At 30.6% G+C, this 25,274-nt stretch overlaps 2 protein-coding genes across 4 annotated transcripts in view; one reads left to right on the top strand and one right to left on the bottom strand.

The window, feature by feature from the left end:
• LOC100576746 overlaps positions 1-12,622 on the bottom strand; it is a 48,355-nt gene extending 35,733 nt beyond the window's left edge. The window contains exon 1 of one of the 3 annotated variants that reach the window (XM_006568522.3): positions 11,544-12,622. The gene's annotated coding sequence lies outside the window, so the exon portion shown is untranslated. The remainder of the gene's footprint in view (positions 1-11,543) is intronic. The other 2 variants (XM_006568521.3, XM_006568523.3) reach the window with 2 other exon arrangements.
• LOC551016 (midasin) overlaps positions 1-25,274 on the top strand; it is a 114,686-nt gene that overhangs the window by 48,510 nt on the left and 40,902 nt on the right. The window lies entirely within an intron of this gene.

Raw genomic sequence — 25,274 nt, 5'->3', positions numbered from 1 at the left:
CTCTCGCCGTTTTTCCTCCTCGTCGTTTAATAAATTTGAATTTTATCACGTTACGATTTCGTGATTTATATATAAATAGAAGAGGGTAGTTTTGATTTTGAAGATAGAGATAATATATAATAATAATTGTCAATTGATTATAAAAGGGACAAGTTGAAAAATGAAAAGAAAAATGGTAGGAATTTAATTTAGAAATAAACAAAATGAATGGAAAAATTAAGAAAGGTAACTCGAGAACAACAATATATTTATATATATTATGTATATAATTTAAATAATTTAAATATTTATATATTTATCAATATATTTATTACATGTTTTTTGGCATAAGTTTTTCAATAAATGATCATCAAAGAATGTTTGAAGATATACTTTGATTATGAAGAATAAAAAAAGAATTTCTTCAATATATGAAAAATAAATAGATATATATATTCTTTGGTATAAATTTTTCAATGAACAATTATCAGAAAAGATATATTTTGATTATGAAGAATAAAAGAAGAATTTCTTCAGTATATGGAAAAAAAGATACAGATATTCTTTGGCATAAATTTTTCAATGAATCAGAGAATGTTTGAAGATATATTTTGATTTTGAAGAATAAAAGAAGAATTTCTTCAATATATGAAAAAAAAAATATACAAATATTCTTTGGCATAAATTTTTCAATGAACAATTATTAGAAAAGATATACTTTGATTTTAAAAAATAAAAGAAGAATTTCTTCAATACAAGAAAGAAAAAAAGATAAAAATATTCTTTGATATAAATTTTTCAATGAATAATCATCAGAGAATGTTTGAAAATATATCTTGATTTTAAAAAATAAAAGAAGAATTTCTTCAATATATGAAAGAAAAAAAGATAAAGATATTCTTTGGCATAAATTTTTCAATGAATCAGAGAATATTTGAAGATATATCTTGATTTTGAAGAATAAAAGAAGAATTTCTTCAATATATGAAAAATAAATAGATATATATATTCTTTGGTATAAATTTTTCAATGAACAATTATCAAAAAAGATATATTTTAATTTTAAAAAATAAAAGAAGAATTTCTTCAATACAAGAAAGAAAAAAAGATAAAGATATTCTTTGACATAAATTTTTCAATGAATAATTATCAGAGAATGTTTCAAGATATATCTTGAATAAAAGAAAAATTTCTTCAATGAAAAATAAATAGGTACATATATTCTTTGGTATAAATTTTTCAATGAACAATTATTAGAGAAGATATATCTTGATTTTGAAGAATAAAAGAAGAATTTCTTCGATACATGAAAGAAAAAAAAAATAAAAATATTCTTTAGTATAAATTTTTCAATGAACAATCATCAGAGGATATTTGTAAATATGCTTTGATTTTTATGGTGAAAAATAAAAGAAGAAGAAAAAGTTCTCCAATATATGAAAAGAAAAGAAAAAGAGGGAGAAAAAGGAATTTTTAATCTCTTCTTTTCACTCTTATCACTGTTTCAATTTAAAGGTTTATCGATTTTATTTTATTTTTTTTTTCATACGTGGCGCAAAATGATCAATGTCACACGAGAGCCGAGAGACAATTGATACGTGATCTCGTGAGTTTACAACAGGTGTTTAAATTGTTGGCTGCTTGCTTTTTCTATATACATAATATATATTTCATTGAGAATCAATATAAAATAGTATTAAAACAATTGCTGATATTTTTATCCCTTTCTTGACTGTAAAATACACGATTTGAAATGATGTTCACATTCGATGAAAATAACTAGGCTATCTATCTATATATTTAATTCTCTCGACGTTTTACAACGCTGGGAAATATTTTAAAATTAAAATCAATCCATCGAATTTTACTTATTACCTCGATTCCTGAATTAGATATATATCGAGACGCTCAATTTTACAATTTTTAAACAATTAAATAAGTAATAATAACTTACATGGAATAAATTCTAACGTAACGAATTCATTTTAAACGAGATTAACTTTAAATCTTTTCCCACACGAGTCAAGTCGTCTAATTTAATTTAAAAAATTCCCTTATTGATTATAAACCCATCTCCAAACTCTATCTTTAAAATATGTGTTAACCGAAGAAAAAAAAAAATTAGGAAACACTGAATTGTAGGGACGAATATACAAAAACTATATTCTTCATTTTTACGATAATAATTTAACTAAACACTTTTTAAAATAGGCGAATACTGATAAACGTTTCATATCTTTTCATATATATATATTGGAGATAAACACCGAGGCGAAACAAGTTAATTAAAAGAAGAAAGGGCGTTCCGTTTATCAACAGGAATTGCGCGTCGAATACGAGGCCTATGAAAGTAACGGAGAGGGGAGGGGCACGAGCCGGTAAATTTGTCGTAATTCTCTCATTTATTTCACTCCAGGGAGCGAGGCAGGACGCAACCATTCCTCTACGTACACGCCGCCACCTTCCCGCCGGATTGTCTAATGAATTATCGAGTCACGAGGTTCGCCCTCTGTTGTTTCACACAGGCTATACCGAAACGCTTCTGTACATCCGCGATGATTTAAAGGACTACGGTCTGCCCGTGAAGCCAGAACAATTTGCGGAAACGTCGTTGCGCGGCGAATAAAATATAATTGTTTTCGCGACCGAGTGTAACTCGATAATCGTGCTTGTCTTTTCTTCGTGCGAATTCTATTCAGTAGGAATACAGTGGAAAAGTAATTCTTTGACTTTTTATTTGAAATACTTTTTGTTATTACTTTATTCAGTGTTGGATAAATGGCACAGAAGACTTAAATCGTGTATTTATGGGATATTGAAAATTGAAAATTTTTCGATTCGAAAATAGTTTTTTGCGTTATTCTGAATATTTAATCTTAGATAAATGTTATAGGATCGAGATTTAAATCGTACATTTATGAGGCATTGAAAATTGAAAATTTTTCGATTCGAAAATAGTTTTTTCATTTCTTTGCATGGCTTGAAACTTTTTATTATTCTTGGCTCGATTTAAATATTCAGTGTTGGATAAATCGCATAGAATCGAGATTTATATCGTACGTTTATAGGACATTGATATTCAAAGTTGAAAATTTTTCGATTCGAAAATGGTTCTTTGATTTCTTTGGAAAGAAAAACTTTTTCTCGTTCTTCGATTAATTCGATTACAATAACAATGGCGCAGGATCGAAGACTTTGAACCGTGTATTTATAAACTATTGGTATTGAAAGTTCTTCGATTCGAAAAATAGCTTTTTGAATTACCCGCTCGATAAATTGGATTAATCGAAACTTTCCATTGTACTTTAATTATCTTGGTTATTTCAAGCATATTGGATAAACTTATTGGTATTAAAAGTCGAGCCTTTTTTTTTTTTTTTTTCGATACGAAAATAGTTTCTCCACTTGACCGAATTGGATCGTTTGAAACTTTCAATTACTCTTAGCTCGATTACCTCGATTATACACCAAGCTGTCTGAATAACTGCCAAAAGATCGAAACTTCAAACTGTGCACTTAAGCAATATTAGTATTGAAATTTAATCCCGATATGGGTCGACCAGACGTCCAACGTTCGCAGCTTCGTGTTTTGCGAGCGAAAAGGACAGCAAGGACAGAAAGGTAAACACAGTTGTAAGTCAAAATAAACATATCGATTCCATTTCATGGGAAGAAACCACCATCCTGCCTAAAATGTCTATCTTAATGATCGTCGTGGATCGTGTTGTTTGGAAACTTATCTTAATTATTCTTAGAAATTTCTCCAACTTCGCGTGGCAAAAAATAATTGTTTGCCAGAAAAAGAAGTAAACGTTATAGAGAAGTCTCGTTTTAACTCGTTTCTTTTTATTCACTCTAATTTTCCACGGTTTAATTTCTCCGAGCACCGTGGCGAAACTTAATTTGATATAACCACGTATCACGTGTCCTTCTTCCGTTAAGTGCATCTTTGTTTTTATACCGCGTTAATTTTTCTCGTTTTCGAGATGTCGTAGAGAATGGAACGAAACAAACGAAGGTTTATCAAGCGTTAAAAGTTGTTCAAATAAACTCAATATTTTTTATTTTTTAAATTTAATGTAGGGAATTTATTAGCTCGATATCTTGACGAAAAATTCTCGCGAAGATTACGAAATTGAATAAAAAAAATGAAACCGAAGAAGAATTTGAAGTATTTTATATTTAATAGCCATCGATATCGGATTTAAAACTTTCTTTATCGATAAAGAATTCATCGTTCGCGCGCGTGTATGGAATCGGAAATTTCGACTAAAGTTGAGCTAAATTTAAGATATTAGCATTCAAAAGGAATAATTTTATCGTTTAATCGGTTTAAGTTAAATTGGCGGAATTGAAATTAAACGTAATTAAATCGATTAACATAATCTGTCACGAGGTGTAAATAATAATTTCGGTTAATTTCATTACACGGTGAATTTGCTATTAATTTGCTGGGGTTGAATCACAATCATCGCACCTGTTGTTATTGTTATAATCGAAATTGGCTGGGGATTACAATACCGACTATTCGCGGCGCCGTTTTAGAGAGGAGAATAGCGCAAGAACAATCGAAGGAATTGGGCAATCATAGTTGAAGATTACGTCTCGAGACATTTTGAGGGAAATACGCTGTTGGAATACGATTTTTCGAAAGAAAAAAACAAATCGTCAATTTTTAAAATTTATTTTCATTTCATTTTAAATATCCATCGATTATTAATTCGATTTTAAAAAATAAAAAATCTATTTTAAAAGAAATAAATAATACTCAAGTTTATTAATTCTTTACCATCTATTATTTGCTAATTCAATTTTAAAAAACAAAAATTCGGAATCCAATTTGAAAGAAGCAAGAAGTAATAAACCCTTTCAAGTTTTTCATGAATATTCATTGCAAATAAAAGAACGTATTCAGCCACTGATTTAATTTTAGGCAACAACAAGTGCACTTCCACTCTACTTCCATTTTACGAATGATAATATTCGTTCCAAAGAGATCCTAATTTCCTAACCCACCTCGATTGCCAATTTCTTCTCCCCACGCCTCGATATTCGGATACGCGGTTATACGAAATTGTTTCTGAACTCGGTTAACGAAATTACGAGTGCGCGCATGCGCGGAAAAACTCTGCGTGCAGAAAGTCGCGTCCGATCCATCGTGCGATTGAGTCGCGTGTTAAAGTCGGTAAAAAGTTGATCGCAGTGAAGTGTAACGCGCCCGGCGTGGAGAAACGCTTTTCCCTTTCGCGGAAAATACAGTGGAAAATACAGATATTCAAAGCCGGGATATATCTCGTATTTCTTCTACCTTATTGCGATTCCGAGAGAGTCGCGTTTCGAATTTTCATTGCGTAGATGGCATATTCGTGTAACTTGTGTACGCTCGGAATGAAAAATATTATTGGGAATAATTTAACCGTGAAATTTCACGGCTTTCACGATTCTTAAAATTCGTCGATAGAAAGAGAAAACGGTGTGGATGGTATTTTCTCGAGTGTTTGTTCGTTCTAACCCTAGTGCTTTCGTAAACACTCTATTTTAGGCTTTTCCCTCCTCCTTTCTCTCTCGTTCGTAAGTGTTAATACGAGGATCGTTCGTTTTGTTTGGAATTTTTTTCTTGCTTTTATTTTAACGTAGCGGTGTTTTTAGAGGGAAAAAAAGAAAGATTCGAGACTGCAATTGATTCGATAGATTTTACAAGAAAAGAAAAATAAAATTGGAAGAAAACACGAAGGGCAAATAATTCCAATTCGCTGTCAATCGAAGCGGCGAATTAAATTCTATTAAATGCAAGAGCTCTGTCATATTATCGGCAAGAAGCAAATTGAACGATCGGTGGGCGATGCTAATTGGAAGGTTGGAAGATAAACTCGTATTTTTTTTTTTTTTTTTCTAAAAAACCGAGAGAATAAAAATAAATCCAGAAATAATAATTTTTGACGATCTCGACGTTCGATTAATCGAATCGTTTTAACAAATTAAGTTTTGACGATACAGCTTAATTGAAATTGAATTATTATCGCGAGTGAATGCAAGTTAAAAACGAGCTCGTGCAATTTTTATAAATAAAAGCAATGAAATAAAAAATCGTCACATTTTATATTTTCGCAATAAAGATTTTTTTATATACTTTTATACACAATTTTATTTTTCTCTCTCTTCATTTGAACGAGATCTCTCCTAATATCCATCTCGACAGTATTTAAAACAGCGAAAATTAATTAATTCAAATACACCTGAAACCATGCTTCAACACGGATAATCACTCGAACTTTGATTTATATGATGTAACATTTATTGAATTTCATGAATTTATCGCTTACCACCATATTTGATTGCAACGTTGCAGAAGAATAACCGTTCCAAATCCAATTTCTAGGATTTTTCTCCGTCGATCAAATCGAAAATATCGCTTTGTTACTCTTGTTATTTATGCATCACTCGATCCCCATCCTATTTGTTTCAATACATCACGAATATTATATTTTACAAAATTGCATTGTATAAATAAGCTCGTATGAATAAACAGCTCTCGTCGAATGTCACCAGAATGTTTTATTAAAAGCATACTTTTGTCCATATTTTTTATCATTCAAAATTCCAGAAAAATCAGATCGAAAGAATTATTTTTAACTGGCACGAAAAAAAAAATATACCTTTCGGAACGTCATTTTCTCTCCAGAATTATTTTTCCTTCAAATGGAAAAAAAAAAAAAAATGCAAAAAGAAATTGAAATAATAAAATTCGACGATGAATCGAAGCCGCAAATTAAATTCATCGGGCGTAAAACAACCTTCCAAATGGAACAATAGCCGGGCCGAGATAAATTATTATGCGACACACGTTCCCGCCGAATTAATGATGGCGAGTCGTTTTAGCTACGAAACGTCGTCCCGTTACTTTATTTCCACGGTTTCACCGTTGCGAAGTTATTATTTCCACCGCGCATTAAAACGGTGGAAATATACGGGTTCGCGATAAATCTTGCCTCCCTCTTTTCGCTGCCTTCATTTTTCGGCTTTTCCGGTATTTTTATTTTTTTTTTATCCCCTTTCTTTCTCTCTCTGTTCGGCTATCCCCGTTCGTCTCTCTCTTTTTCATTCCGGAATCGATGCACCAGGAAAATCCGGAAAAATCGGTGATAAATAAACCGGTGTTGCGAGTAAAGAGGGAAATGAAAAAATTGGAACGATCGGTCGAGATTGTCGATTCAATATTTTCGATCGAGTCGAAAATATTCAATAATTCGTTCGTCCTTCGCTCGGGAATAATTTAAAATCGAGATAGGATTTAGTTTATGTTTGTTTATCTTTGATATATCTTTGATATGTCTTTCGTGTCGTGTCTCGTCCATTTATTAACTCGACGAGGTTAGAGAAATCTAAATAGCGAGTTCTGGCTCGGCCGATCGCATTGCCATCTGTCGCCTAATATTCATAATAGACTCGAGCCACGCGAATCGAATGCGAAAAGGGCCTCGGTGACGTCAGTTTCTATGTTCAAGGAAAAATAAAATGTAAGTTCGTTTGCCAATGTTAAGAGACATTAAAACTTTTAATCAGTTTTCGAGGTACTATGAACGATGAAATTTAAAAGGTATTTATAAAGAGAGAACGTATTTAGAGTCGAGTAGATTTATTTAGAGAAGAATTTTTATTTGTTTCGTGTACATTCTTCGTTAAGAGTGTAATAGTGACTTTTAGGCCAGTCGAATCGCCATCTGTCCAATATTTACGAGTCGTATAAATTCGAATAACGCATCCATTTCTATTATTTTTCACATAATGTAAATCGTTGGATATTGATGATGCATTAAAAAAATTATTTTCATTTCTAAATTCTTCGAAAAATGAACGAATCGAGCAATCGAAGCTAACATGCATAAAAGAGATACGAGTGAAAATATTTCTCGAAACAAGAGATGCGTTTAGGAACTGTAAAAGCGACGGCGTTAAATCTAACAAGGGTTGTAACTCTCGTCTCATAAATTTCAACCCGTCTTTCCTTTGAATTTCGAACAGTTCGGTTATTTCCACCTTGCTTCTCCTCCTTTCTTGAATTATTTAACGATGCCTATAAAACCTTAATGCTTTATTTATCCTCTTTTATTTATCTATTTCATTCGTAAATTAATTATCGAGAAATAGGATCGACGAAAAAGGATTGCTTTCTTTTTTTTTTTTTCTGAAGAGATAATTCTTCTTAAAATTTTCATATATTGTACTTTTATTAGAAATAAAGTTTATCAGAAAATAAGATAAATCGAACAGGATCAATATTATAATATATTTATGGAAATAACATTGATCGATTCAAATTCGAAAACTTTTTTTTTTTTATTCTTCTTAAAAAATCTTCATTTTATTTCCCTTACGTATTTTATTAGAAATAATATTTAAAATAAGAAATCGAACAGGATGAATATTATAATTTTTATGGAAAATAATATCGATCGATTCGAATTCGAAAACTTTTCTTTTCTTCTTAAAAATCTTTATTTTATTTTCGTTTCATATTTTATTAGAAATAAAGTTTAAAACAAGGATCAGTGTTATAATTTCCATGGAAATAACATTCGATCGATTCGAATTCAGGGAAAGCGATATTTTTTTTCCCTTTTTTTTTATTCTTTGAAAGAATTAAATTTTTTCTTTTTCCTCGCATTTTTGATCGAATTAAATTATCGGAAAGTATCGTACAAGTGTGACGATTTAATTATGCACGAGAAGTGGTAATTCATTCGCGATATTCCACAGGGGAAACAAGATCACATTCTTGCATACTTAAATGCACCCCTGAGCACATCTTGATGACGTGCCACGTTTATTGGACTCGCAGGGTGAAAGGAATCCTATCGTTCCTCCAATTTTCCCGAGTTTTTTTCCTTCACTTTTTTCCCCGATAAATTCAAAAAAAAAAATTTTTCGATTTTCTATTCTCATTTTCCATTAAATTGTAATCGCGAGAGTATAAAGTATTTTGCAAAGCAAGAAAGAAAGATAGGTATTTCGAAAGGAGATTTTAATAAGAAAATATTTACATTTTTTTTTTTTTTATTATTATCTTTTATCTTAACAGATTCAAGTTAATTTTAAAGTCAGATTTTTTTATCCCTTTTTTTCGACAACTTTCGAGAGCGAAATTTAAAAGTAGTTTGAAGTTAATTTTAGAAGTTTCTGGTATTATTTTTCTTTTTTTTTTTTTTTTTTTGAAAGCGAAATATAAAAGTGGTTCGAAAGCAACATTTTGAAAATGACTTTGATGTAAGCTTTTTGCTATACTTTGAAAAAAATGTTTCGAAATATGATTTTTTGTTACTCTTTTTTAAAGCTAATCTTACAAAAATTTTTCCTCTCTCTCTCTCTCTCTCTCTCTCTCTCTCTCTTCTCTCTCTTCTTTTCTCATTTTTATCGATTGAAGATCTATATCTATTATTTATTTTTTTTTTAAATAGATCTTTTTTTTTTTATCTTTGAGCTGGGCTTGAAAATCAACTTTCAAAAATTTTTTAATATTTTGAATAGCTCGAATATATCAATTTTTATCATTTTGAAATGTTTAAATTCAAAAACCGTATTATTCTATTTTCTATATTATAAATCATTTGCAAGAAACGATTAATCGATCCCTTAAACAAAAATCGTATTATCGAAGAACGAACAAATATAAATAATTATAATAATCAAACAATTTGCCTCTAACCTTCCACGATCTACTTTTATTTTTTAATTCGAAGCTTCACCTTTTCCCCGATGAAAATGTCATAAAACAGTAACGTCAATACACGCACAAAAAAAAAAAAAAAAGAAATTCATTTAAAGTTTCACAATTTCCATCAACCAATCTCTCTCTCTTTATCACGTTCATTTCACGAAACGTAAAGCGCGCGAATCAGTAAAACAGTTTTCATAAAACCGTTCGAGTTTGAAAAATGCATGTCCACGTCTATGGATTTTCACCGTTTCGACTTATTATCGCGGCGACGAGTTTCGATCGTTGATTCAATCGCACGAGTCTCGGCCCCCTTAAGCTCCGATCCGAGGAGCTTAATTAGCGAGTGCGCCCTCGATTCGATTGGGCCTCTGGAAGATTGTTTCGAAAAGTTGCATGATGACGCAGGAATTCCACGCCACTGGAGGAATGGAACGTTCGAGAACCGTCTTTGAAACGGGAGAGATCGAGGAGAAATTTATTTATTTTTGTTTCGCTTTCCTCTTTTTTCCTTCGGATATTGATACGAGATTTAATTATTGAAGCCTGCCGATAATGTTTTCCACGTATCGAGCGGTTAACCTTTGCACGATGTGACGAAATGTGCGTAGCGAGATTTATGCATTAACGTGTTTGGTAAAATTTGAAATCGTAATTTCTCGAGATCGATTTTGCTTTGGTTAAATAAAAAAATCAAGAAAAAGGTTTTTCTCTGGTCAAAGGCCGATCCAATCTCGCTTCTTTCGCCTGCGGGGGGGAGAGGAAATGAGATTCTTTTAATCTTAAATATTACGCTTTTTATCAAGTCACCGACCAAGATTGACCAAGAGGAATTTTATATATATATATATACGAGAAATTATTTTAAAGATCTTCGCTCGATAATCCAATCGTTGCTTGATTCGATAAATTTGAAAAGCACCTTCGAAAGTTGGGGGGAAAAAAAAAAGAGAGTCTTATTTACGTTGCACAAGTCATCTTTTTATTCACGTGTCGAAAATGAAACTGTTCGATCAATGCTTGTTTCTCGAATAGAAGAGCTTCAACTTCTTCCCCGAGGCATTTCATTTCCCTTCTTTCATCCTTTCCCTTCTCCCCTCCCTGAATAATAAATTAAACGCGTGTGTAAGTAAGAGTGTTAAGTAAGAAGGAATTGCTTTTAGAAAAAAAAAAAAAAAAGTATCAAAAAAGATGCAAAAGGAATTCGTTCGATAAATTTGTTTTTCAAATAACTACTTTTCGACGCGAGGAAAGGGAAGAAGGAAAAAAAAAAATATCGGGAAATTCATTCGAGAGAGAGAGTAGTATTTGAATCTCGACGAATTCCAATGTGAACTTGAAAAAATAATCTTGGATAAAAAAAGGGTTCCACGATGAAATCCTTAAATTCATCCTTCAAAGGATTTCGTCATATCGAAATCGAAGGAGATCACAGCGTATAATACTTGTGAAACAAAATTTTTTTATTCACAAGAGAGAATAAACTACGAGGTAATCATAAAAGTAAAATAAAAAAAGAAAGCCTGATCTCAGCCTCTTTTCGAGCCCGATGAGATTAATAAAATCGAAAAGAACTGGCAAAAATAATAGAATTGGCGATAATAATAATAATAACAATAATAAAAAAAAAATCCTCGTGTGCACAATCACCTCGACGCGTGAACGGAGACGGGATAAAAACACGCGGTCCGCGAGAAGACCGCCCTCGAAACGTGCGAAAGGATTTGATCGTCCCAATTAACAGGCGGCGCCTACGCAACCGAACGAAAAAGGACAAACTAATGAAGCATTAACCCAGATAGAGATCCCCCCTCTCTCTCTCTCTCTGTCCACCCCTCCGTCCACTCCTCACCCGGTCCAGCCAACCAAGAGGCAAGAGTCCCTCACTGCGGGACTTAAATCCAACCGGCTGTGAATCGTGATCACCGCCGATCCTCTCATCCCCCTACTGTCACGTCTTCTCCGGGGGTGTGTCTCCGCGAAGATTCACCATATTTACAAACGACCACCACCACTTTTCTTTCCACCACCACCACAATCACCTTCACCGCAATCACAAAACCACAATCACCACCACGTTTCTCACAAAAACTTTTTCAACTTTCAAACTCCTCGCTTAAACCACTCTTTTATCCGCCACGCACGCACACACGCATACACGCATACACACGTGTCCTGTCGTCGTTGGCCGATACTTTTTAAATCTTATACACGCGCGCGTGTTCCTCGGTGTTGGAGCGGGGTCGGAAGGCAGGAAGCGCGGCTCTACTACTGTGCGAGGAGGGAATGGAATCGAAGGAGGAGGAGAGAGTTAGAGGGGGGTCGAGAGAGGAAGGAGATGATAGGAGCGATTCTCTCGGCTCGGGGCGCGAGAGAGTACTGAGTTCCCGAGAGTGGATGGAGCCCACCGAGCTTCGAGGGACCGCACTCGCGGGGAGGGGAAGGACGGAAGCTCTCCGCTCTCCCTTTCTCTCTCTCTCTCCCTCTGCTGGAAATCGACGCGCGCGCGTATCTCGAGCGTGTTCTCGGTGTTGTTTCGCGAGCGAGCGCGGCGGAGGGGTGGGGGGAGTGAGAGAGAGAGAGTGAGAGGGAGGAGGGGGGGTTAACAGAAGGACAGAGACTCGGTTGGCCGAGTGGCACTCGGGGCCTCGAACCCGACGACTCGTCCTGCGGGACGACGAGTCCCGACGCCTCCGCGCCGATTGTCCGACTGATCCGCTTTGTGTTCGGGGAGATAGGATACGAGTTTTCGCGTGGTCAGGGAGAAGGGGGGGAAGAGGGATCGTTTTCAAAATCGTGTTCGTGAACGTTTGCGCCTCTGCGTTCCTTTTTTTTTTTTTTTTCGAGTAGTTGTGAGAAAGTTGTGGTGTGTTTATCGGTTAATTAATATGAGTTTAGATTCAGAGATATTTTTTATTCTCGTTAGGTTGGATTATCTCGAGGAATGGGAGAAGCGATGAGGATTGGAATTCCTTGTATGTGAGAAATAGGTGTTTGAACTCGAACAGTGGGGAAGATAAGTAAAGTCGTTGTGTGAGTGTGTGTGTGTATGTGTGTGTGTTTAAGCATCGTTTAGCTGGCAAGAGGATGAAAATGGAAAATGAAAAAGGAAAGTATCGGGGAATCGTATTGCGCTTCTTTGAAAATTATAAAGTCATTTGTCAATTTTGGAATTTGAATATTATTTACTCTTTAAGAGTTTTTTGGACATTTGTTCAACATTTACCGCAAACTAAAGGAATGATAAATTCAATTTTAATATTGCTCTTCTTTAAAAATTGGAAAATAATATTTATATAAAAAGATCCTTTTGGGATTAAGTTTCAATAATATTATCTTAAGTATAAATTTTAAATATAAATCCAATTTTAATATTATTCTTCTTTCAAAATTAGAAGGTATCAAGACTCTTTTAAAATTAAATTTCAAGTGTCATTACTCCTTAAATATACCAGTTTCTAGTTACTTGGACAGTTATTCAATCGCAAAATTTGACTAATTTTAAATATAGAGGAATAGCAAGTTTGACTTTAATATTGCTCTTCTTTAAAAATTACAGAGTATCGTTTATCAAGATTTTTTTGGGATTAAGTTTCAATACTGTAATTCCAACTTTGATATATTGCTCTAAAAAAATAAAAAGTATAATTTGAATTAAATTTTCAACTGCTCCTTAAGTACATATTTATATATAAATTACTTGAACGGTGATTCAATATTTACCAAGAATAATTGTTGTCCGCATACAATCCTCGTGCACTTGTGCGTTAACAATCGTCACGCTTTATCAAACCGCGTTACAGATAGTGTCGTGCACTCACATTTGGTCCAATTACTGGAAATATAAATCAATATGGATCAATAGTTATTCGCAAACTGCCCCCAGGACTTGTATAATATCTTCCGTTATCCGTGGATAGCACATAGGAACACGTTTTGCGGACAATCGTCCATCGATGTAGATCTCAAATCCACGAGATATACTCGATCGAATTATTTTTCTGGAAATTAAAAATCGAATATATTTTCGTTGCAATAATACGAATGAATTTTTGATATCTAATCTAAAAAAAAAAATTTGCACGAGATCTTCTATTCCATTCTCGAACAATCTTCCCAATTTTTTTTTTTTTTTTTTCCAACCGAATCATCGTGAACATTGACCCCGGTCTCTCGAATCCAATAATATGACGCTCGAAGAATATCTCTCGCGCTTAATTTTTCACCGTTGCCAAGACACAAGAATATTTCCAATCCCGAGTCACGGTTCTAATTCACTTCTTCCTTCCCACTCTTCAAACTCTGAAAAGGAAGCATCACTACATTTTTATCTTTGAAGGCTGAAATAACGCCACGTGTGTGTAACTGGTCGCGATGGATAAAGTCGATTCCACTGACAGACTTCTTCCGTCTTCTTCTCTCCTTCCCCTTCCATTTCTTCCTCCATTTCTCGATTCGTTGATCAGCTCGTTGAACAATTCTTCGAAATTAATCCTACCATTTCTTGAAATGTTTTCGATCTTTTCTCGATCTCGTTTCCCTTTCTTACTCGATAAAATTTTTCGATTGTTAACAACTTGAATAACGAATAAGCTGAATTTAGAATTAAAATCGTTGTTTGAAGAATTCTTCGAATGTATATATATATACATATGAGCTGTTCGAAAAGTAGTTTGCGTTTCGTTCACACGAGTGTCGCTAGTCGAACGTTTATCCAGCCAACTTCACTCTAAACCGCGTTATTATTACTTTGTTTCGAGACTCGGCATTTCGGTGGTTTATTTATAAGAAAGATTCGTTCGATTATGTGCAATTGTGTTTCTCGCGCATGATACACGAGGATGGAAGACCAAAAGAAGCATTTTCGGCATATTTTATTTGTTTATTATCGAAAAGGTAAGAATGAAAAAGGTTATATAACGATACGTCAACGTCGAAACTGTTTTTCAAAATTTCGTTCCGACAATTTCGACGTTAAATATGTGCTATGTGCCAAGATCACTCGAAGAATGAGAAGAAAATAAAGGCATCGATTGAAGAAAAACCGACGAATAACAAATCGAGAAATTGTTACAAGATTTTCGAATTCGACTCGTTTCATTCTCGTGAAAAAAAAAACAAAATTACTTTTCAAACAATCCAACAAATATATATAGTCATATATATGGAATTCTTTGAAAAATTGTCGTAACTAATTTCAAAAGTGCATTTTATCTTCGCATTCTGCTTGATAGATTCGCTCGATGTTTCAGAAATTCTGAAATTTGCTTGAACCACTATTACGTTACGTTTTATCTTACTCTCTATATATCTTACCGTGGGAAATTTTTGTTAACTTTTCACACAGTTCGTACAGTTCTCGAGCAGTAATACCGTCTCTCATCGAGGAAATGCATCGCGGCCTTGATATCGATCTACCGTTTCAAAACGGTAAAATACGACGAATGAAGAAAGCGTAGCGTATCTCGCTCAGTTTCGGATATATTTGAGCGCATTGATTAAAACTGCACGCCTTTTACACACACCGGGTGGCCCACTCCATTTTCTAAATAATCCTTTTTTGAACGTCGTGCTGGATTTGATCGTACGAGTTTTTTTTTTTTTTTTAGCAATGACATCTCGGTTATTTTACAAGGATTAAATAAAATAAAATTAAATGGAATACGGTGGATTATTTGAGATTGTTTTATCGTTCGTTGTTGCGATTAAATGAAAAATTAAACGTACGTAAGTTTTAATTGTAGAAATTACAGCGACAAATCAGTAGTCCCAGGTTGGTTGTCTCGTGTAAGCAAGAGGTATCATGGGTATCGTAAATAAGAAGATTTTTATTGGAACACGTGAGAGATGGGATGAATATATTTAGATAGATTTATCTGATAGGATGAAAATACAACTGAGGTAATACGATATAAATAAATTATTGCGAATATTTATTATTTTAATAAATTATTTTCTCCGTTTTGTTTTTATTACTTTTATCTTTTTCTTTGTTCTTTTGTTAGAAAATTGTATGGTAAAGTGTAAAAAAAAAAAAAAAAAAAAATAGGTTAATTACACTGCCACTGCATTAAAAAGACTCTGTGTAATAAAATATGTGTATTAAAATATAGGTTAAAATACGAAAGAACGTAGGATGTTGTTATTTAAATTGATATATTCTGTTTTTCTTTCACTCTTTTTTTTATGTAAATAAAAAAAAATACAAAGAAAATTTTGAATCGTAATCGGTAAGCTGGAGTTGGATTAAAATTCAAATACTATTATTTCATAAATTTGAGTTCTGAGACTTGATCAGAATGCAAAGAGAAATCTTTACAGTTATGATTGAGTCATATTAGAATTATATTATTCTACTATTTCATAAAATTTAGAAATTTTTGACATTTATTCATCAATCAAGATTTATCAAAAGAACTCTTTTAAATTTCAATTTCAAAATTAGTATTATTATGTAAATATAAAATTTAGAAATTTTTGGATTACTATTGTATAAGATTTGGGGTATTTATTTATCAATAGAAAAAAAATTCTTTTAAATTTCAATACTATTACTTTACAAGTGTAAAATTTAGGAATTTTTGATATTTATTCATCAATCAAGATTTATCAAAAGAACTCTTTTAAATTTCAATTTCAAAATTATTATTATTATGTAAATATAAAATTTAGAAATTTTTGGATTACTATTATATAAGATTTAGGAATTTTGGGTATTTATTTATCAATAGAAAAAAAATTTTTTTAAATTTCAATACTATTACTCCACAAGTGTAAAATTTATGAATTTTTGAGCATTTATTCATCAATCAAGATTTATCAAAAGAACTCTTTTAAATTTCAATTTCAAAATTATTATTATTATGTAAATATAAAATTTAGAAATTTTTGGATTACTATTGTATAAAATTTAGGAATTTTGGGTATTTATTTATCAATAGAAAAAAAATTCTTTTAAATTTCAATATCATTACTTTACAAGTGTAAAATTTATAAATTTTTAAATATTTATAAATTTATAAATTTATTTATTCATCAATCAAGATTTATCAAAAGAACTCTTTTAAATTTCAATTTCAAAATTACTATTATTATGTAAATATAAAATTTAGAAATTTTTGGATTATTATTGTATAAGATTGGGGTATTTATTTATCAATAGAAAAAAATTCTTTTAAATTTCAATACTATTACTTTTTTACAAGTGTAAAATTTAAGAATTTTTGAGCATTTATTCATCAATACAAAGAAACTCTTTTAAGTTTCATTACTATTACTTTATAATTGCAAAATTTGGATCCTAATTTTTTGGCGCTTATTCCTTACAAATTAAAACTTAAAATACAAAAGAAAATCCTCATTCGACCATCCATATTGAGATCAAGTTTCAATATCCCTACTTTATTAAATGCAAATTTTATTGTTACTCAATTATTCAATATTACACTTTTCTCTGTTACTCTTCTCACGGATTTTCTATGCATCAAAAAATTCCAACTCCTCCCTTTCCCTTCCGCTTCCAATTTCGCAGATTTTCGAAATTTTCCCTTCGAACGACAACAAAACCAACCGTCACGTTTGATAAATTCCTTTGCCTCTCTTATTTCGCGCCTCGACCTCGTTGATACGAATTTCTATCTGAAACCAGTACACGCGTATTTTCCCACTCGTACACACCAACACGACCAGTTCCATTTACACGATATTAAATTCTACGGTGTGAAAAAATACGCTGTAAATTTCTCGGGATTCTTTTAAATAAAATTTGATCCACAATCGAGGGATCGAGTTCCATATTTAAAAATTAAATCGAAAATCGAAATTTTGCCAATCGACGAGGAAATTTCTCATCGATTATAAATAGATTTTTATGTAAATAAATTCAACCTTCGTAAATAACTCTCAATGAATATTAAAACTTATTATAAAAACCGAACTTTCCAACTTTTAAAATTTTTTCTATACGTTCAATTCCATCGAATTGAATTTTATAACCTATCTTTCTCCTCGAATTTTTGAACTCTCTACTCGAATTAAATGTATAAATTTTTTTTTATTCCAATAGAAAAAAGAGAGTGTCGTAAATCTGAAGCTTTGAACTAATCGATAAATGATAATGATCACCACGAAATATCCCGAGATATTTCTCCCTGAAAGAAGAGAGCTGGTAGTTGGTCGAGAAATTAAGCTTGGATACAAACGATTCGTCCATTTGTCCACCAGTGTGTTCGGTTTCTCAAGATTAATTCGTTCCAATAAGGCCGAAACTCTACACTCCCTTAAATGGGATATACGGATTCGGTTTAACGGGTTAACGATTATTAATGGGGAGGACGGGATAATCTCTGTCCTCTGCGTTACCAACCGAGTCTGCCGTCTACCAATACTCGAATCTGGTGTCCGTATTGCCTGCAACAAGCAGTTTGAGGTTATGTGCACGGCATAAACTGCCCGCCTTCTAATTAACGTTGCACAGAGACTCTATCCATCTCCTTCTTTCTTTCTTTCATTTTATATCCATTCCATTTTTCGATATTTCATATGCTTAGAGAAAAATAAATAATCAGATTATGTCGATTATTTTTTAAATGAATATGTGCCCATTTCTCTCTTCGAAAATTAAAATTCAGAAATTGTTTCTTTTTGTATTTATTTTATTTTTCGATTCGATATTTCTTATATTTAAAGAAAAATAAATAATATCGATTTTTTTAAACACGAATATTTGTTCGTTTTCTTAGTTTCTCTCTTCGAAAATTAAAATTTGGAGAATATATTAACATAATTGATTCTATTTGTTGATTCGATATTTTTTTATTATACTTAAAGAAAAATGAATAATATCGATTTTTTTAGATACGAATATTTGTTCGTTTTCTTAATTTCTCTCTTCGAAAATTAAAATTTAAAGAATATGTTAACATAATTAATTCTATTTTTTCTTATTCTTAAAGAAAAATGAATAATCAAATTATATCGATTTTTTTTTAGATACGATTTGTTTGTTTTTTTAATTTCTCTTTTCAAAAATTAAAATTTGGAGAATATGTTAACATAATTAATTTTATTTTTCGATTCGATATTTTTTATACTTAAAGAAAAATAAATAATCAGATTATATCGGTTTTTCTATATGAATATTTGTCCGTTTTCTTAGTTTCTCTCTTGGGAAATTAAAATTTAGAGAATATGTTAATGTAATTAATTATATTTGTCAATTCGATATTTCTCATACTTAAAATTAAAATTTAGAGAATATATTAACATAATTAATTAACATTGCATCGAGATTGTTTCTTTTTGCATTTATTTTATTTTTCGATTCGATATATTTAAAGAAAAATAAATAATCAGATTATATCGATTTTTTTTAGATAGATTTTTTACGATTTGTTCGTTTTCTTAATTTCTCTTTTCGAAAATTAAAATTTGGAGAATATGTTAACGTAATTAATTCTATTTGTCGATTCGATATTTCTCATACTTAAAATTAAAATTTAGAGAATATATTAACATAATTAATTAACATTGCATCGAGATTGTTTCTTTTTGCATTTATTTTATTTTTCGATTCGATATATTTAAAGAAAAATAAATAATCAGATTATATCGATTTTTTTTAGATAGATTTTTTACGATTTGTTCGTTTTTTTAATTTCTCTTTTCGAAAATTAAAATTTGGAGAATATGTTAACGTAATTAATTCTATTTGTCGATTCGATATTTCTTATACTTAAAATTAAAATTTAGAGAATATGTTAACATAATTAATTAACATTGCATCGAGATTGTTTCTTTTTTTCTTTTTGCATTTATTTTATTTTTTGATTCGATATATTTAAAGAAAAATAAATAATCAGATTATATCGATTTTTTTAGATACGAATATTCATCCATTATTCTAAATTTCTTTCTTCGGAGATTAAAATTCGAAGAATATTTTGTATTAAAAAATACAGTTTTAAATTTTCAGTTTTAACTCACGATATTATGATTCGAAGCGAGAATTTACACAATTTAAGTGCCGTTATGCCGCGTTGCGTTCTCCATGATACTAAACCACGACCCTCCCTATTAAATTCTATCGTAACGTGCCGTAGTTTCAATAATACGAGATTCGACTAATAAACGGCGCTATATAAAACGATAATCAGATGGAAATTTACGTTAAACTCATCTTTCAACCATGAAAAAATACATAAATTCCTTTTTTTCTTCTTACCATCACGAGAAAAAGGCTGAAATATTCCGTGTGAAATTGTAACTGTATTAGAGATATTTATAAAAGGCATCATAATGATCGAAAATTATTATTATTCGTATCCTGGAGAAAATTGGCTTCCATCTCTTTCATATGTTTTTCCGTATTTTATTACGCAACATTTTCTTAAACGATTTGGCTTGAAATCGATTATCGATCCTTGCGAATTTCGAGAACGAAATTTATTCATTTGTTTCGAATCTCGATCAACAATCTAACAATATTAATTTATTAATTATTAATTTTTTAAATTATTTAAACATTCACCATCTTTCTCTCCACATATATTTTTATGAATCTATGGATCGATAAACTTCCTCTCTTTCTTCCTCTCGTTCCAAACTTATACTCGTCTCTTAGCTTCGCGCGTATTTCTTATCCTTGTTTTCGCACCGAAACGCTTTCGAATTTGTTGGATTGTGCGCAGGCAAATAGAGAGACTTGACCAGAACTGGATCAAACTTTCCAGACAAAAAGTGCGATAGGAAAAAGCGTGGTGTTCGATGTGTCTTATATATGCATATATATATATATACACATACTATACATATATTATATTATACATATACTATAATATACATATACTATACATATATTATACTATACATATACTATAATATACATATACTATAATATACATATACTATACATATACTATAATATACATATATTATACATATACAATACATATATTATAATATACATATACTATACATATATTATAATATACATATACTATACATATATTATACTATACATATACTATAATATACATATACTATAATATACATATACTATACATATACTATAATATACATATATTATACATATACAATACATATATTATAATATACATATACTATACATATATTATAATATACATATACTATACATATATTATACTATACATATACTATAATATACATATACTATAATATACATATACTATAATATACATATACTATATATATACTATACATATACTATATATATATTATAATATACATATACTATACATATACTATACATATATTATAATATACATATACTATACATATATTATAATATACATATACTATACATATATTATACTATACATATACTATACATATACTATATATACATATACTATACATATATTATACTATACATATACTATATATATATATTTGTAAAAAGTATTACATTTATGAAAAATAGTGGAATGAATAAAATTTGGAATACGAAGAGGTAATTTTTCAACAGGGAGGGGAGGGAGAAATCGATAAATTATTCGTGATGCGAAATTAATTTTATAACAATGGGAGAGAATGGATAGGTTGGTTGAAAGGAATTGTAAATAAAATAAAATTAAATAAATATATATATATATATATATATATAGAGCACGATTCCTCTTTCATCTCGTTTATTATCTCGTTCACGGATCGCGTGCCAATAATTTTTCGTACATTCATTCGAGGAATCGAAAATAAAGGAAAAAAAAATGAAAAAATGGAAAGGCAATGGTGTGCACGAGGCTGGTTACATATATATATATATGCGTCACTTACACTGTATCGTATTTCATCGTGGATTACAAAGGGTAATTTATCCGAACCGTGATATATTTCTCTCCCCTCCTCTCCCCTCTTTTTTTTTTTCCATTGGAAAGGGAAGATCAATTACATCCTCTCCCCCCCTCCCTTCGCTTTTGCAAATATTTACCGCGTCAATAGCGATATTTATCGCTTGTAATCGTTCAAAAGGGATCTTCGAGAATAGAAATTCGTGTATATATTAAAGTGAGTAAAGAGGATTAAATATTTTTTAATGGAAATTCGCGAGCGAGTTTGGTGTCCTTAAAAATTAGAGCGGTCGATATATTTATAATCTTCAAGAATGAAATTCTGAATATGAATTAAATATTGAAATAAATGATGAAAATTTGTAAGCATGTTGATCCTTAAAAATATTAAAAATTTTTATTAATAATTATTAATAAAGAATGCAGTTGATAACAATTTACAATATTAATTAATGTCAATATTTATCAGTTGTAATTTTCAAGAATAAAATTTTGAGTATGAATTAAATATTTTTAATGAAAATTTGTAAGTTGGTTCTTAAAAATTTTCATTAATAAAGAATGCAGTTAATAACAATAAGAATTAATGTCTTTTTTCAAGAATAAAATTTATGAATTAAATATTTTTAATGAAAATTTGTAAGCAAGTTGGTCCTTAAAAATGCTAAAAATTACAAGAATTAATGTCAATATTTATCAGTTGTAATTTTCAAGAATAAAATTCTGCATATAAATTAAATATTGAAATAAATAATGAAAATTTGGTTTTTAAAAATGCTAAAAATTTTCAATAATAAAAAATACAGTTAATAATAATTTATAATAAGAATTAATGTCAATATTTGTCAGTTGTAATTTTCAAGAATAGAATTCTGAGTATGAATTAAACATTTTTAATTTTTGTTAATAAAGAAACGCAGTGTGATAATTGAACGATTTTTGGATTAGTGAGAGAAATCTCGATTAATGATATAATGCGGAAATAAATAATCGATAAGATGTCGTATTTAAATGATTAAAAAACGATTAATGAAGATTAAGGTCGATACCAATATTTATCGCTTATAATCTTAGAAGAATAAAATTCTGAATATGAATTCAATTTGGAAATAAATAATGAAAATTTGTCAGCAAGTTGGTCCTTAAAAATGTTAAAAATTTTTATTAATAAAGAATACAGTTAATAACATTTATAATATAATATAAATATAACATTTACAATAAGAATTAATGCCAATATTTATCAGTTATAATTTTCCTTAAAAATTATTAAAATTACAACAAGAATTAATGTCAATATTTATTAGTTATAATCTTCAAGAATAAAATAAAATTCTGCATATGAATTAAATATTTTTAATGGAAAAGCAAGCTGGTCCTTAAAAATGTTAAAAATTTTCAATAATAAAAAATGTAGTTAATAACAATTTACAATAAGAATTAATGTCAATATTTATCAGTTATAATTTTCAAGAATAAAATTCTGCATATGAATTAAATATTTTTAATGAAAATTTGTAAGTAAGTTGGTCCTTAAAAATGCTAAAAATTTTCACTAATAAAGAATCCATTTAAAAACTTACAACAAGAATTAATGTCAATATTTATCAATTTTAATCTTCAAGAATAAAACTCTGCATATAAATTAAATACTTTTAATGAAAATTCATAAGCAAGTTGGTTCTTAAAAATGCTAAAAATTTTTATTAATAAAGAATATAGTTAAGAATAATTTACAATATGAATTAAATATTTTTAATAGAAATTTGTAAGCAAGTTGCTCCTTAAAAATGCTAAAAAGAATCCAATTGAAAACATATAACAAGATATTATAATTTATCACTTCTAATCTTCAAGAACAAAATTTTGCATAATAATTAAATATTCTTAACGAAAATTTCCATTAAAATAAAGAAATGCAGACAAAATGCAAGAAAGTATAACAATTTGAATATTTGAAACAAAGAAAACGTTGAGAGAAACCTCGAGAAGTAAGATTAATTATATAAAACGAAAATAAATAATCGATAAAGTTTCATAAATAAACATATAAATGAACGATTAACGAGAATTAATCAAAACGATCAAATTTTCTCTACGTTTAGCAATGAAAATGGGGTTCTCGTTACGCGAAATAGGCAAGGAATTAATTAATTTTCGGTGCGGAAGGGAAATCAAGTTTTCGAGCGCTCGTTTCCGTTTCTCCTCTCCTCCCTCCTTCAACCTTGTTACACGCCATTTTTCGATTTGAACACACTTCCTCTATCTCCCTCCCTCCCTCTCTCGCTTGCTCGCTCACTCTCTTTCTCCCTCCCTCTCGCTCGCTGGCTCATTCTTTCTCTCTCACTCGCTCACTTATTCTTTCTCTCTCGCTCGCTGACTCATTCTTTCTTTCTCGCTCGCTCGCTCATTCTTTCTCTCTCGCTCGCTTGCTCATTCTTTCTTTGTCTCTCGCTCGTTCTTTCTCTCTCGCTCGCTCGTTCATTCTTTCTCTCTCGCTCGCTTGCTCATTCTTTCTTTGTCTCTCGCTCGTTCTTTCTCTCTCGCTCGCTCGTTCATTCTTTCTTTCTCGCTCGCTGGCTCATTCTTTCTTTCTCGCTCGTTCATTCTTTCTCTCTCGCTCGCTCATTCTTTCTCTCTCGCTCGCTCATTCTTTCTTTGTCGCTCGCTCGTTCATTCTTTCTTTCTCGCTCGCTTGCTCATTCCTTCTCTCTCGTGCATTCGCTCATTCTTTCTCTCTCGCTCGCTCGCTCATTCTTTCTCTCTCGCTCATTCTCTCTGTCATTCTCTCTCTCATTCGCTCGCTATTCTTGAAATTTCTAACGAACATTTTCCTTTCGAATCAAACGTTGTAATCATTTTGTAACAATAGATTTGAAAATACAATGAAATTTATTCATGTTTCTCGACACTTCGATTCCATTTTTTTTTCATCGATGAACTTTTTTTTTTTCTAATCGAACGGATTATTAGATTAGAATCCGAAAATGCGTGATTTCTGAAAATACACGGTTTCGGTTTATATTCCGATCAATTGGATCGGTAAAAATAGCAATTTTCGGAAAATTTGAACGGGAGATTGTTGATTAATTTTCAGAGGGGGGGGGGGAAATTGTAATAATTTCGATGCACGTTGATGCGACGAATATAATAAAATAATATAATATAATACACGATCAAAGTGATTATAATATTTGCGTAACGAAGTTAATCTTGTTATTATTGCATTAAAATGAATATTAAACGAGTGCGATTGTTAAAATTTAAATCGAAATGATTAATTCGGGCGAAACATATGCGACGAAATTATCGTTTCGCCGCTTCGTTCTCTCGAGCAGAGTGTCGAGGAGAACAAGCCGATTAAATTTCGAAAATCTCCGCCCAAGTTGTTGGAAATTCCACCACCATTTTACACCTCCGCTTTGCAAGTTCTGCAACCTTTCCCCAAGTTAAAATACCCAAAGGAAATCTTGCAAGAACCAACCTCCATTGGATACACGTTCTCAACTTAATATCACTTTTTCCAAAAATTAATATCTTTCATAGATTATTCTCAATCTTCCTCTTCTACATGTACTTTTCTTCTCCTTCTTCTTTTTCAAATAAAAGAACACAAGAGATAAGAGATTTGTATATATACACGTATATATATTAGGAATGATAATAGAATTTATTTTTTTCTTTTTCTTTATCTATAAAGAAAATTATAATTTTTCTAAAAATTAATATCTTGGATGGATTATTCTTAATTTTTT

This window comes from Apis mellifera, linkage group LG8 (assembly GCF_003254395.2).
Source record: "Apis mellifera strain DH4 linkage group LG8, Amel_HAv3.1, whole genome shotgun sequence".
NCBI lineage: Eukaryota > Metazoa > Arthropoda > Insecta > Hymenoptera > Apidae > Apis > Apis mellifera.
This window is presented reverse-complemented; position numbering and strand designations above follow the sequence as displayed.